We start from the raw sequence: 14,713 nt of genomic DNA on the forward strand, positions 1-14,713 counted from the left end.
TGAATGGCTGAAAATCCGGGTCTTTATCTTTGGAGCGCTCCAATTTCTTTGTGTATCTCCGGATATTAGTAGACGAACTTCCAGTGGGGGTCGCGTTTCGGGGATCTCCTTTCTCCTTTCCTCACTGAGGAAGGGGAAAAGAGTTCCTCGAAACGCGTTTGGTGCTTTTCAAAGACATCCCCAACAAGTGACCCCCACTGGAAGTTCGTCTACTAATATCCAGAGATACACAAAGAAATTAGAGCGCTCCAAAGATAAAGACCCGGATTTTCAGCCATTCAAACTGGTCAGTACAAGTATAAGTTCACCTCTCACGATATTACACCCTGATCATATAACCGGATCTGAGATTTGTGGATAACGATTGAGAGAGACCAGAGACGAACGAACCAGGTGGGACGCTAAACACTGAGAACCACGTGAATAAATACAGTGAGTAAAAATCAAAAGGATTGAATATTGGGACTGCAGGATAATCAACATTCACCTGTGAGTAACAACTTGGTGTCCGATTGGATAATTTATTGAATATTTATATCGGACAATTCTGAATATTTGAGAAGGTGCCTTGCATGGATTTTGCATGTTATATTGCATACAAGAAAGGAATGCCAATACTATTATAAGGAATAGACTGACACTTTTGGCTTGCGATATTTTTGCACATTCAGGACGTATGGTCCCCTTCTTTTTGGACTTTTTTGAGTTTTTTTTGAAGTTTTAGATTTTAGGTATTTTAAGGGACTGATATTGTCTCCGCTGCAGCGATTGTTATTTTAATATTGTATTGTGATGTTGTATTTTAATATATTTTGCCAATTAAATATTGTGTAACAACACTATTACTATTGCTCTATTTCCATGCGAGGGAGTGCCAGTCTCATACTACATAATATATACTTTTTATTACTCCTTTGTTGATTTGAGTGAATCAATTTGAGACTAGAGCACCCAATCCAGAATTGTAAGGGGAGTGAGCGGTTTGTCTATACTACTTATAGTCACATTTACTGTCCTGGAAATCGAACTAGTCCCTGAGCTCACATTCATTACATCCTCCCTCTCACCCCTTCAAGTACCTTCGAGTCAGATCAGAAGAAGTCCAGCCAGGAATGGATAGCAGTGACACTGGGGAAGGTGGGTGCCAGTGGGCAAATCACACTTCACTCTTGCCTCTTTCTTAGTGCGGTGAGCAGTGGGCAGGGCCGGCAAACAGGGCAATTGCTCAGGGCCCCGATCCTCTAAAGGGGCCCCTGCTTCAGTCCCCACAGATCATTGAACAGTGAAGACTCCATTGTTATTGAAAAGTGGGGAATTTCCAAGCTTAGGAGTCCCTGCTTCATATGTGGAGTCAGTGTTATGAACATGAAAGGGGTATCCCCAAGCATGGTCACTAAGCTTGGGGACAACCTGTGTATAATTTAGACTCTATTTTTTAAATTTTTCAGTGGGTTTTGAACTCTATAGAACTCAATCCTAAGTCATTGCTGAAAAAGCCTCCTAGAAGTTTCTCTTGCATTAGGTACTCTCACACAGCAGAAGTATCACTTTATATATTTTTTTAGTAATTGTAAAAAAAAATAATGCACAAAATAAATATATAATTACTAAAAAAAAAATATATACAATTATACCTCTGATATTTATGAATGCATAATTCAGGGGAAACTACTACTTAGGTTTTTATCCATAATATAATTTCAATAGTTTAACATGGAGCTCTATAGCTCAGTGGTTAAGGCTATTTCCTTTAATGTAGATGGTTATGAGCTCGAATCTCCACAGAAACATTTTAAAAATAGAGGCTAAATAAAACTTAAATACACAGGGTGTGCCTCAACAGTGAAAAGTTTGATTTTAGTTAGAAAAAAATGGAGCAAAACGTAAAATATGATCAAATAACATCTGTATTAACCCACACCCAGGGGAGCACCACCAATAAGGCCAGGTGAGGTGATCACCTCAGGCACCACCAGATAGGGGCAAGAGGGGGACAGCGGAAGGGTCATGGGCAATGAGCGCTTTCATTGTGGCAAAGGTGTTAGGTTAAGAAATTGGCAATGGGGGGGTCGTTTCAGTTTTCACCTCAGGCAGCAGAAAGTCTAGGTGCACCCCTGCCCACACAAACCTTTTTAACTTGTGTAACCAGTATTTTTTGTTGGGAAAGGTGGCAACCCTAACAGCACCCCCACTCAGGACTAGAGATGAGCGAATCGAAGTTGACGAAGTGGAATTCGATCCGAATTTCAGGAAAAATTTTATTTGCACCGAAGCCAATTTTTCCTCGCACTTCGTGGTAACGAATCGCATTATTTCCTAAAATGGCTGCTGCACGTGTGAGACATGGAGCAAGGAACTCTAGAAAGACGGGATCACCATAATGCCATGCATGCAGCCAATCAGCAGCCAGCCAGCCCTGTGATGTCACAGCCATATAATAGCCTCAGCCATCTTAGATTCTGCCATTTTCCAGTGTACTTAGTGCATGGAGAGACGTCAGCAGGTGCTACGGACCATGCTAGGAAAGACTTCATTGTGCAAAAAAACCTATTTACAAGTGCAGGGCAGCTGCACTGACTGGGGACCCAAATTGCCATTATACAGCTCTGTAATTGCAGCAAAACGTTCTTGTTATTGGGGTGCAAGTGCTGTTTGATACAGCCATTAACAGGGTTTATTACAAGGAAATATTACTATGTCTTAGTTGCCCTTGTGCGGTGCAGTTATATGTTTTCAAGCACTTTTTGGCTTGTATTAGTGGGGGGGGAGGGCTTATTAGCCGTTGGGTGGTGAAGTGTGAAAATTACAGCCCTTTTTGTCTTGTATTAGTGGCAAAAGTAAAATATATTTGCCGTTCAGCGGTGCAGTTATATGTTCTAAAGCCCTTTTTGTCTTGTATTAGTGGTTAAAGTAAAATATATTTGCCGTTCAGCGGTGCGGTTATATGTTCTAAAGCCCTTTTTGTCGTGCATTAGTGGCAAAATAAAAATATATTTGCCGCTCAGCGGTGCAGTTATATGTTCGAAAGCCTTTTGTGGCGTGTATAAGTGGAAAAAAAAATAAGGACCTATTTGCCATTCAGCGGTGCAGTTATATGTTCTAAAGTCCTTTTTGTCATGTAATAGTGGCAAAATAAAAATGTATTGGCCGTTCAGCGGTTCAGTTATATGTTCTAAAGCCTTTTGTGGCGTGTATAAGTGGAAGAAAATAAGGGCCTATTTGCCGTTCAGCAGTGCAGTTATATGTTCTAAAGCCCTTTTTGTCGTATAATAGTGGAAAAATAAAAATATATTTGCCGTTCAGTGGTGCAGTTATATGTTCTAAAGCCCTTTTTGTCGTGTATTAGTGGCAAAATAAAAATATATTTGCCGTTCAGCTGTGCAGTTATATTCTCTAAAGCCCTTTTTGTCGTGTATTAGTGGCAAGAGAAAAATATATTTTCCGTTCAGCGGTGCAGTTTTATGTTCTAAAGCCATTTTTTGTCGTCTATTAGTGGCAAAAGAAAATATATTTGCTGTTTTAGCGATGCAGCTATATGCTCTAAAGCCTTTTTTGTCATGTAATAGTGGCAAAATAAAAATATATTTGCCATTCAGCGGTGCAGTTATATGTTCTAAATCCCTTTTTGTCATGTATTAGTGGCAAAAGTAAAATATATATGCCGTTCAGCGGTGCAGTTATATGTTCTAAAGCCCTTTATGTCGTGTATTAGTGGCAAAAGTAAAATATACTGTATTTGCCGTTCAACGGTGCAGTTACGGTAAATGTTCTAAAGCCCTTTTTTTCCTCTATCAGTTGCAAAAGAAAAAAATATTTGCAGTTCAGCACTGCAGTTATATGTTTAAAGCCGTTTTTGTCGTGTTAGTGACAAAAGAAAAATATATTTGCCGTTCAGCGGTGCAGTTATATGTTCTAAAGCCCCTTTTGTCGTGTATTAGTGGCAAAATAAATATATATTTGCCGTTCAGCGGTGCAGTTATATGTTCTAAAGCCTTCTGTGGCATGTATAAGTGAAAAAAAATAAGGGCCTATTTGCCGTTCAGCGGTGCCGTTATATGTTCTAAAACCCTTTTTGTTGTGTTGTGTATTAGTGGCAAAAGTTAAATATATTTGCCGTTCAGCTGTGCCGTTATATGCTTTAAAGCCCTTTTTGTCATGTATTAGTGGCAAGAGAAAAATATATTTTCCGTTCAGGGGTGCAGTTTTATGTTCTAAAGCCATTTTTTGTTGTCTATTAGTGGCAAAAGATAAATATATTTGCTGTTCAGCAATGCAGCTATATGTTCTAAAGCCCTTTTTGTCATGTAATAGTGGCAAAATAAATATATATTTGCCATTCAGCGGTGCAGTTATATGTTCTAAATCCCTTTTTGTCATGTATTAGTGGCAAAACAAAAATATATTTGCCGTTCAGCGGTGCAGTTATATGTTCTAAAGCCCTTTATGTCGTCTATTAGTGGCGAAAGTAAAATATACTGTATTTGCCGTTCAACAGTGCAGTTACAGTAAATGTTCTAAAGCCCTTTTTTTCATCTATTAGTTGCAAAAGAAAAAAATATTTGCAGTTCAGCACTGCAGTTATATGTTTTAACCCCTTAAGGATGCAGGGCTTAACGGTACGCCCTATTTCCCGAGTCCTTAAGGTCCTAACTTTAAATCAGGATTCCGGCGCCGCGGGGGTTAATCGCAACGAGATGCCGGCTGAAATCATTCATTTGACCCCCCATATCGGCGATCGCAGAAAACCGCAGGTCAATTCAGACCTGCGGATTTCTGCGTTTCCGGTCCATTCGGGTGTCCTGTGACCCAATGAACAGGAAAAAGACTGCGATCGGTGGCGTAATTATACACCACCAATCGCAGTCCGAAGATTTGGAGAGGTGGTGCTGGCCCTGGTGCTGAACACTGCTGTCCAGGGTGCTGATTGGTGCAGGGGAGAGAGGCGCGAGATTCAAACTTCCTGCGCTTCTCTCTCCCCTCCTCTTCCTGTTCTGCACGAGCACCCAGCAGCATCGTCCAGCACCAGCTCCTGAGTCCCCCCTAATCGCCATCCATCACCCTCCTGCACCCATCGCCACCCAGGTAGGTTATGGTCAGTGAGGGAGAGGCACTGTTAGGCAGGGAAAGAAGGGAAAAGTTAGTTAGGGAAAAAAAAAAAAAAGCATTTTTATTCAAAACTTTCTTTGATCCATCTATCAGACCCCAGACCCCCCCCCCCCTGCCACTTGCCCAAAAATCAACGCGGCCTCCCTGCCTACCCCCTCCAGGTACCTATCCCCAGGGGTGAGACCCGTGCACTTACCAGTGGAAACCTGTTGCTGGTCAGGTATAAGGACAAGAGGGATGTCCTTGTACTGTCCACAATCCACGGTAACAGCACCACCCCCGTCTCTGTGCGAGGTACCACGGCAACGGTCCTCAAGCCCGATTGTATCATCGGCTACAATCGGTATATGGGAGGAGTTGATCTCTCTGATCAAGTCCTCAAGCCATATAACGCCATGCGCAAAACCTGGGCATGGTACAAAAAAGTTGCGGTCTACTTGGTGCAGGTTGCCATGTACAACTCTTTTGTACTATCCCGAAGCGCTGGCAGCACAGGGACATTCCTCCAGTTCTATGAGGCAGTCCTCAAGGCCCTGATCTTTTCGGACCGGGAAAGAGCAGGCCGGAGTACCTTGGGAATTGGAGGCTCCCGGATCGTCCCTGGCCAACACTTTCCAGGTGTGGTCCCCCATACTGGAAAGAAGGGACGAACCCAAAAAAAGTGCAGAGTGTGTCGCAGGAGGGGGATACTGTCATGCCCCACTCTGACGATGTTCGGAGGTCAGCCAGGATTGCAGCACGAGTCTAGTATTTGTTTTGATGCTGTGCTGGATCCGCCTCGCATCAGGTGCACTGGGTGGAGTCATTAGTTTAAATGGTCTCCAGCTAAGAGCTGATTATACTGTTCATTATGGTCTGGGATGTTTGGAGGGAAGGTTGGCTGTTTGTTCCTGCTCTCAGCAGATAAGTGTCTTTTCGTTTGGTTGTTTATGTCATCTATCCCATCCAGTTTCTGTGCGAGCAGGCTGCTCCTTTCTCCCCACTTCACCATCTCAGGGAGTTCAGGGTTCTGTTAGTATAGGCTGGAGGACACAGCAAATCTACCTTCAAGGTTTGTCTGTGGGCTGAGCATTACAGGGAAAGAGGTCAGGTATAAACTAGGAGGTGACCCTTCCCCTGTCTCTCGTCCAGAGCCTGGTTGGTGTGTTATCTGTTAAACTGTGCACGTCCGCCGTGACATTATAATCCGCCATACTGTGACCGCCATTTCTCAGTGTTTATGTGATGGCGTCAATTGATGCACTGGTTGACCGCATGCAGGGTTTGTCCCTGGAGGTTGCGGATCTACGTAGTACGGTCACACAGTGTCAGAGGGTGTTGGCTTCAGGTACAGGTCAAATTGTTGGGGAGCCTAAAGTCGCTCTTCCGGAGAAATTTGCAGGGGGTACTGATGATTTTTTCCATTTCAAGGAATCATGTAAGTTGTACTTTCGATTGTGCCCATTTTCATCAGGTAATGAGGATCAGAGGGTGGGTATCGTCATGTCTTTGCTGAAAGGGGACGCGCAATCCTGGGCTTTTTCCCTGCCCCCGGTTCTCTGGCTCTCCGGTCGGTGGAGGATTTTTTTAAATCCCTGGGATTGATTTACGATAACCCAGATCGAGTTTCGATGGCAGAGTCAAAATTACGTAACTTACTACAGGGTAAACATACTGCTGAGGTTTACTGCACAGAGTTTAGGAGGTGGGCTACGGAGTCGGGGTGGAATGGCCCCGCGTTACGTACCCAGTTTTGTCAGGGGTTATCTGAAAGGTTGAAGGATGCTCTGGCTTTTCATGAATACCCAGATACTTTGGAAAACGCAATGTCTTTGGCGATACGTTTGGATAGACGTATCAGAGAGAGGTGTATGGGTCCCTCTGTGCAGGGGATTCCTCCCGCGTGTGGTTTTGTTTCACCAGCTGCCCAGGGTGATATTGCTTGTTATTCTGGGGTAGGGGAGGAACCCATGCAGTTAGGTGAGATATCTTTCCATTCGGATAGTAGAGACTTTCGTAAAGCGCACAATTTATGTTTCTATTGTGGAAAGAGGGGTCATTTTGTTTTTTCTTGTCCGTATGTTGAACCACAGGGGAAAGTGATAAAGAAAAAAGAAAAAGAAAAAAAAACCTCCCTCACACTTGGTAGTATGAATGGTGTGGTAGAGCAGACTGGTATGCAAATTCCCTGCAGTTCCCATTTTCTCCTTTCAACTATGGTAGCGCTATAGTCTAGAAATGTGTTTGTTGATGTTTTTCTTGATTGTGGTGCTGGGGTAAATTTAATTGACCTTCTGTTTCTTGAGGGTTTGGGACTAAGTATTTGCACGTTAGAGAACGAGATTTGTGTTTTTGCCATTGATTCTTCCCCTCTTTCTCAAGGGAGCCTTACTCACGTTGTTCATGATATTCATTTAAGGGTGGGTGATTCACATGCTGAGATTATTTCCTGTTTCGTCATGAAGGATTTGCCAGCTCCAATAGTTTTGGGGTTGCCATGGTTGTCTAAACATAACCCAATTATAGACTGGCAGGCGAGACAAATCATTGGTTGGAGCAAGTTTTGTTCGGATAATTGTCTTGTCACATCTATTTCTGAAGTGTCCGTTACGGCCTTGCCTCAGTATCTCTCAGATTTTTCGGACGTGTTTTCGAAGGGTGGGGCTCAGGAATTGCCCCCTCATCGTGACTATGATTGTCCTGTGAATCTCATTCCGGGGGCTAAGTTGCCTAAGTCTCGGCTCTACAACCTCTCACAACCCGAGAGAGAGGTCATGCGAAAGTATGTCGCCGAGAGTTTGGCAAAGGTTCATATTAGACCATCTAAGTCTCCAGTGGCTGTAGGTTTGTTCTTCGTGAAGAAGAAAGATGGATCACTGAGACCGTGTTTGGATTTCCGGGAGCTGAATCGTATTACAGTTCGGGATCCATATCCCCTGCCTTTGATCTCTGATCTTTTTGATAAGATTGTTGGAGCCAAGGTGTTCTCCAAGTTGGATTGAGAGGAGCATACAATCTGATCAGGATCAAGGAGGGGGATGAGTGGAAAACGGCCTTCAATACGCACGAGGGCCATTTTGAGAACCTGGTAATGCCTTTTGGGTTGACGAATGCGCCAGCGGTATTTCAGCAATTCGTCAATGATATTTTTCATCATTTGGTGGGGATGTTCGTAGTAGTCTACCTAGATGACATTTTAATTTATTCTCCTGATCTGAAGACCCATCAGGATCATGTGAGACAGGTTTTGACGATCCTTCGGGAGAATAAGTTATATGCCAAATTGGAGAAATGTTTGTTTGCGGTGCAAGAGCTTCCAATTTTGGGATACATGCTTTCTGATTCTGGTTTTCGTATTGACCCCGAAAAGGTCCGGGCGGTTCTGGAGTGGGACCGACCGGAGAATCAGAAAGCTTTGATGCGATTTTTGGGGTTTACGAATTATTATAGAAAATGTATTTTGAATTATTCCACGCTAGTCAAACCTCTTACTGATATGACCAAGAAGGGCACTGATGTCTCTGTCTGGTCGGATGAGGCATTGCAGGCCTTTTCGGCTATAAAGGAGCGTTTTGCGTCTGCTCCCATTCTGGTGCAGCCGGATGTATCTCAGCCATTCGTGGTCGAGGTTGATGCATCAGAGGTGGGGGTTGGGGCGGTACATTCGCAGGGTCCTTCTCCTGGCAAGTGGGTCCCGTGTGCCTTCTTCTCCAGGAAGCTCTCGGTCGCCGAGAGGAATTATGATGTTGGAGATAGGGAGTTGTTGGCGATCAAGTTGGCCTTTGAAGAATGGCGTCACTGGTTAGAGGGGGCTTCTCACCCCGTTACTGTGTATATAGACCATAAGAATTTGGCTTACCTGCAATCTGCCAAGCGTCTGAACCCTAGACAGGCCAGATGGTCATTGTTTTTTACCAGGTTTAATTTCGTGGTTACCTTTCGCCCAGAGGTCAAGAACGTCAAGGCAGATGCCTTGTCTCGCAGCTTCCCTGGGGGAGGTGATTCAGAAGATCCAGCGCCGATTTTGGCGGATGGAGTGGTGGTCGCCGCTCTGTACCCTGAATTGGAGATGGAGGTGTTGGGAGCTCAGGAGGGGGCTCCTGGTTCGTGTCCCCCAGGGAGGTTGTTTGTTCCTGAGGGCCTACGATACAAGGTGTTCAAGGAACATCACGATACTGTTCTCGCTGGACATCCTGGTGGTAAGTCCACCTGTTATCTGGTGTCCCGGAGGTTCTGGTGGCCAGGTTTGCGTAAGAGTATTAAGAATTACGTGACAGCTTGTGAAACCTGCGCTCGGTCTAAGGTTGCTCATACTCGACCGCCTGGTTCACTTCTTCCATTGTCTATTCCATCTCGTCCTTGGACACATTTGTCCATGGACTTTATTACGGACCTACCGAGTTCCTCCGGGAGAACAGTGATTTTGGTGGTAGTCGATCGTTTCAGTAAAATGGCTCACTTTATACCACTAACAAGTCTGCCTAACGCTAAGACTCTTGCGCAGATTTTTGTGGATAATATTGTTAAATTGCACGGTATTCCTTCGGATGTTGTCTCTGATAGGGGCACGCAGTTTGTCTCCAGGTTTTGGAGGGCGTTCTGCTCTCGACTTGGCATTCAACTTTCTTTCTTGTCGGCTTTTCATCCACAGTCGAATGGTCAGACGGAGCGTACCAATCAAAACCTGGAGAACTACTTGAGGTGCTTTGGGGCTGAGAATCAGGAGGACTGGTCCTCATTCTTGCCCTTAGCAGAATTTGCATTGAATAACCGTAGGCAGGAGTCCACGGGTAAGTCGCCATTTTTTGGTGCATACGGTTTCCATCCTCAGTTTGGTACCTTTTCTGGGTCTGGTTCCTCCGGGATGCCAGAGGAGGAGAGATTCTCTTCGGCCTTATCCTCTATCTGGCGGGGGATTCAAGGGAATTTGGAGAGGATGGGTGAGAGGTTTAAACGAATGGCTGACAGGAGACGTGTGACTGGTCCGGACCTGTGTGTGAGTGATTTGGTGTGGTTGTCCACTAGGAATATCAAGTTGAAAGTGCCATCTTGGAAACTGGGTTTAAGATTTGTTGGTCCGTATAAGATTTCTGCTGTGATCAATCCTGTGGCATTTCGACTTGATCTGCCGCAGACTTGGAGGATTCACGATGTCTTCCACAAGTCTTTACTAAAAAAATATGTTAAACCGGTGGTACCATCGCCATTGCCTCCTCTTCCTGTTCTAGTCGAGGGAAACTTGGAGTTCGAGATCTCCAGGATTCTCGACTCGAGAGTTCTGCGGGGTTCCCTCCAGTACCTGGTTCACTGGAGGGGATACGGTCCTGAGGAGAGGATGTGGGTTCCGGCGTCAGATGTCAATGCCAGCTGTCTGGTGAGGGCCTTTCATAGGTCCCATCCAGATAAGGTTGGTCCAGGGTGTCCGGAGGTCACCCGTAGAAGGGGGGGTACTGTCATGCCCCACTCTGACGATGTGCGGAGGTCAGCCAGGATTGCAGCACGAGTCTAGTATTTGTTTTGATGCTGTGCTGGATCCGCCTCACATCAGGTGCACTGGGTGGAGTCATTAGTTTAAATGGTCTCCAGCTAAGTGCTCTGAGCGGATTATACTGTTCATTATGGTCTGGGATGTTTGGAGGGAAGGTTGGTTCCTGCTCTCAGCAGATAAGTGTCTTTTCGTTTGGTTGTTTATGTCATCTATCCCATCCAGGTTGTGTGCGAGCAGGCTGCTCCTTTCTCCCCACTTCACCATCTCAGGGAGTTCAGGGTTCTGTTAGTATAGGCTGGAGGACACAGCAAATCTACCTTCAAGGTTTGTCTGTGGGCTGAGCATTACAGGGAAAGAGGTCAGGGATAAACTAGGAGGTGACCCTTCCCCTGTCTCTCGTCCAGAGCCTGGTTGGTGTGTTATCTGTTAAACTGTGCACGTTCGCCGTGACAGATACGGAAGGACACCACCACTCAGTGCGACACGTGCCCCGATCATCCGGGCCTCTGCGTTATCGATTGCTTCAGGGAGTATCACACTTCCATGGAGTACTAAATTTTTATAATCCCCAACATCCACTAGAGAACATAAAAAACTATGGCTCTCAGACTTTGGAGACACGGAAACAATTTTTTTTTCCAGAAATAAATATTAGTTTTAGTGCAGGCATACTCAAACTGCGGCCCTCCAGATGTTGTAAAACTATAACTCCCAGCATGCCCAGACAACCTACAGCCATCAGCAGGGCATGGTGGGAATTGTAGTTTTACAACATCTGGAGGGCCGCAGATTTAGTCTGAAAGCCATACATATTGGGCATCGTCGCGTGCGTAAAAGTCGTCGCTATAAAAATAACTTTTGACCAAACGCCTCGGATGAACGGTGTTAAAAATATAAAATAAAAACGGTGCCAAAACACCCATTTTTGGGCAAAATTTCCATTTGAATCCTTTTTGCCGGTAATAAAGCAAGGGTTAACAGCCAAACAAAACTAAATATTTATTGCCCCGATTCTGTAGTTTGCAGAAACACCCCATATGTGGTCGTAAATGGCTATATAGCCACACGGCAGGGCATAGAACGAAGGGAACTCCATACGGTTTCTGGAAGGCAGATTTTGATGGACAGTTTTTTTTTTACACCATGTCCCATTAGAAGTCCCCCTGATGTAGCCTAGACTAGAAACTCCAAAAAAGTGACCCCATCTAAGAAACTACACCCCTCAAGGTATTCAAAAGTTACTTTACAAACTATGTTAACCCTTTAGGTGTTCCACAAAACTAAATAGCGAATGTAGAAACAATTTTAGAATTAAATTTTTTTGTTACATTGCCTCAAAAAAGAGTAATATAGAGCAAACAAAAATCATATTAACCCCTAAAATAGTCCCAAAACAACAACCACCTTATCCCGTAGTTTCCTAGATGGGGTCACTTTTATGGAGTTTCTACTCTAGGGGTGCATCAGGGGGCTTGAAAGGGTACATGGTGTAAATAAACCAGTCCAGCAAAATCTGCCTTCCAAAAACCATATGACGTTCCCCTTCTTCTATGTCCTGCCGTTTAGCCAAATAGAAGTTTACGACCACATATGGGGTGTTTCTGCAAACTACAGAATCAGGGCAACCCATTTTGAGTTTTGTTTGGCTGTTAACCCATTTTTTTTTTAGTAATAAAGTAAGGGTTAAAATGGAATATTTTCCAAAAAATAGAAATTTCAAAATTGTTTCTCCCTCTGCCATTAACTCTTGTGGAACACCTAAAGCGTTAACAAAGTTTGTAAACCCAGTTTTGAATACCTTGAGGGGTGTACTTTCTTAGATGGAGTCACTTTTTTGAAATTTCTATTCTAGGGGTGCAACAGGGGGCTTCAAATGGGACATGGTATAATCAAAACCAGTCCTGCAAAATCTGCCTTCCAAAACCCATATGGTGTTCCCCTCCTTCTATGTGCTCCCGTTTGGCCAAACAGTAGTTTACGACCACATATGGGGTGTTTTTGCAAACTACAGAATCAGGGCAACCCATATTGAGTTTTGTTTGGCAGTTAACCCTTGTTTTACTCCTGGAAAAAATTGATTATATTGGAAAATTTTCCAAAAAATAGACATTTCGAAATTGTTTCTCCATCTGCCATTAACTCTTGTGGAACACCTAAAGGGTTAACAAAGTTTGTAAACCCAGTTTTGAATACCTTGAGGGGTGTACTTTCTTAGATGGAGTCACTTTTTTGAAATTTCTATTCTAGGGGTGCAACAGGGGCTTCAAATGGGACATGGTATAAACAAAACCAGTCCTGCAAAATCTGCCTTCCAAAACCCATATGGTGTTCCCCTCCTTCTATGTGCTCCCGTTCGGCCAAACAGTAGTTTACGACCACATATGGGGTGTTTCTGCAAACTACAGAATCAGGGCAACCCATTTTGAGTTTTGTTTGGCAGTTAACCCTTGTTTTACTCCTGGAAAAAATTGATTATATTGGAAAATTTTCCAAAAAATAGAAATTTCGAAATTGTTTCTCAATCTGCCACTAACTCTTGTGGAAGACCTAAAGGGTTAATAAAGTTTGATAAAACTGTTTTGAATACCTTGAGGGGGTTTCTATTATCTAAGCCTCACAATATGACTTCAAACCTGAACTAGTCCATAAAAAGTGGGATTTTGAAGATTTCAGAAAAATTTCAAAATTTGCTTCTAAACTTCTAAGCCTTGTAACATCCCCAAAAAATAAAATAACATTCCCAAAATGCTACAAACATGAAGTAGACATATGGGGAATGTAAAGTCATCACAATTTTTGGGGGTATTACTATGTATTACAGAAGTAGAGAAACTGAAACTTTGAAATTTGCAAATTTTTCAAAATTTTTGGTAAAAATTTTATTTTTTTATGCAAAAAAATTAACTTTTTTGACCCAATTTTAGCAGTGTCATTAAGTACAATATGTGACGAAAAAACAATCTCAGAACGGCCTGGGTAAGTCAAAGCGTTTTAAAGTTATGAGCACTTAAAGTGACACTGGTCAGATTTGCAAAAAATGGCCAAGTCCTTAAGGTGAAATAGGCTGAGTCCTTAAGGGGTTAAAGCCGTTTTTGTCGTGTTAGTGACAAAAGAAAAATATATTTGCCGTTCAGCGGTGCAGTTATATGTTCTAAAGCCCCTTTTGTCGTGTATTAGTGGCAAAATAAATATATATTTGCCGTTCAGAGGTGCAGTTATATGTTCCAAAGCCTTCTGTGGCATGTATAAGTGAAAAAAAAATGAGGGCCTATTTGCTGTTCAGCGGTGCAGTTATATGTTCTAAAGCCCTTTTTGTTGTGTATTAGTGGCAAAAGAAAAATATATTTGCCGTTCAGTGGTGCAGTTGTACTGTATGTTCTAAATACCTTTTTGTCGTGTATTAGTGGCAAGAGAAAAATATATTTGCCGTTCAGAGGTAAATAGGCTAGTTCTCCTTAGGGTAACTATGGCACCCGCCACACTAAACACCCGCTCTGATGCCACACTACTGGCCAGGAAGGACAGCTTGCAGCCACAAACTCGGCCAGTTGCAGCCACAAATCCAGTTTGGCTGCGCAGCAGATCTTCAATGTGGGGTGGCAGGGTGCTGTCCAATTACGCCACCACCTGCTGGTTCAGGTTCTGCTCCAGGTCTAGCTGCTGCTACTGGTGAGTAGTTTCTTCACTAGGCGGGTTAATAAAGCTGCTCATCATCGACTCTAGACTCAAGCTGCTGCTGATGGAGCTGTTACTGCTCCTACCACCCCCACCCCCCCGCCACAGCAGCCATGGCAGTGGAACGAGAGCGCAGAGGACACGCCCACCCCCCCCCCCCCCCCCCTCCCCCCGGTTAGACCTTCAAGAGGATGTCGCAGATAGGCAGCAGTCAACTGACTACATAGGATGTCTCTATAGTAGTTCAGTTTGTCCTCCCTCTCAGCGGGTGTAAAAAAGGCTCCCATTTTGGACCAGTAGTGAGGGTCCAACAAGGTGGAGAGCCAGAAGTCATCCCTCTGCCGAATGGTGACAATTCGGCTGTCACTGACCAAGCAAGTGAGTATGCAGCGGGCCATATGCGCAAGTGACTCGGAGGGACTCCCTGCCTCCATCTCCACTGCATACTGCCAAGGTGTGCCTGGG

This window comes from Bufo bufo, chromosome 3 (assembly GCF_905171765.1).
Source record: "Bufo bufo chromosome 3, aBufBuf1.1, whole genome shotgun sequence".
Lineage (NCBI taxonomy): Eukaryota > Metazoa > Chordata > Amphibia > Anura > Bufonidae > Bufo > Bufo bufo.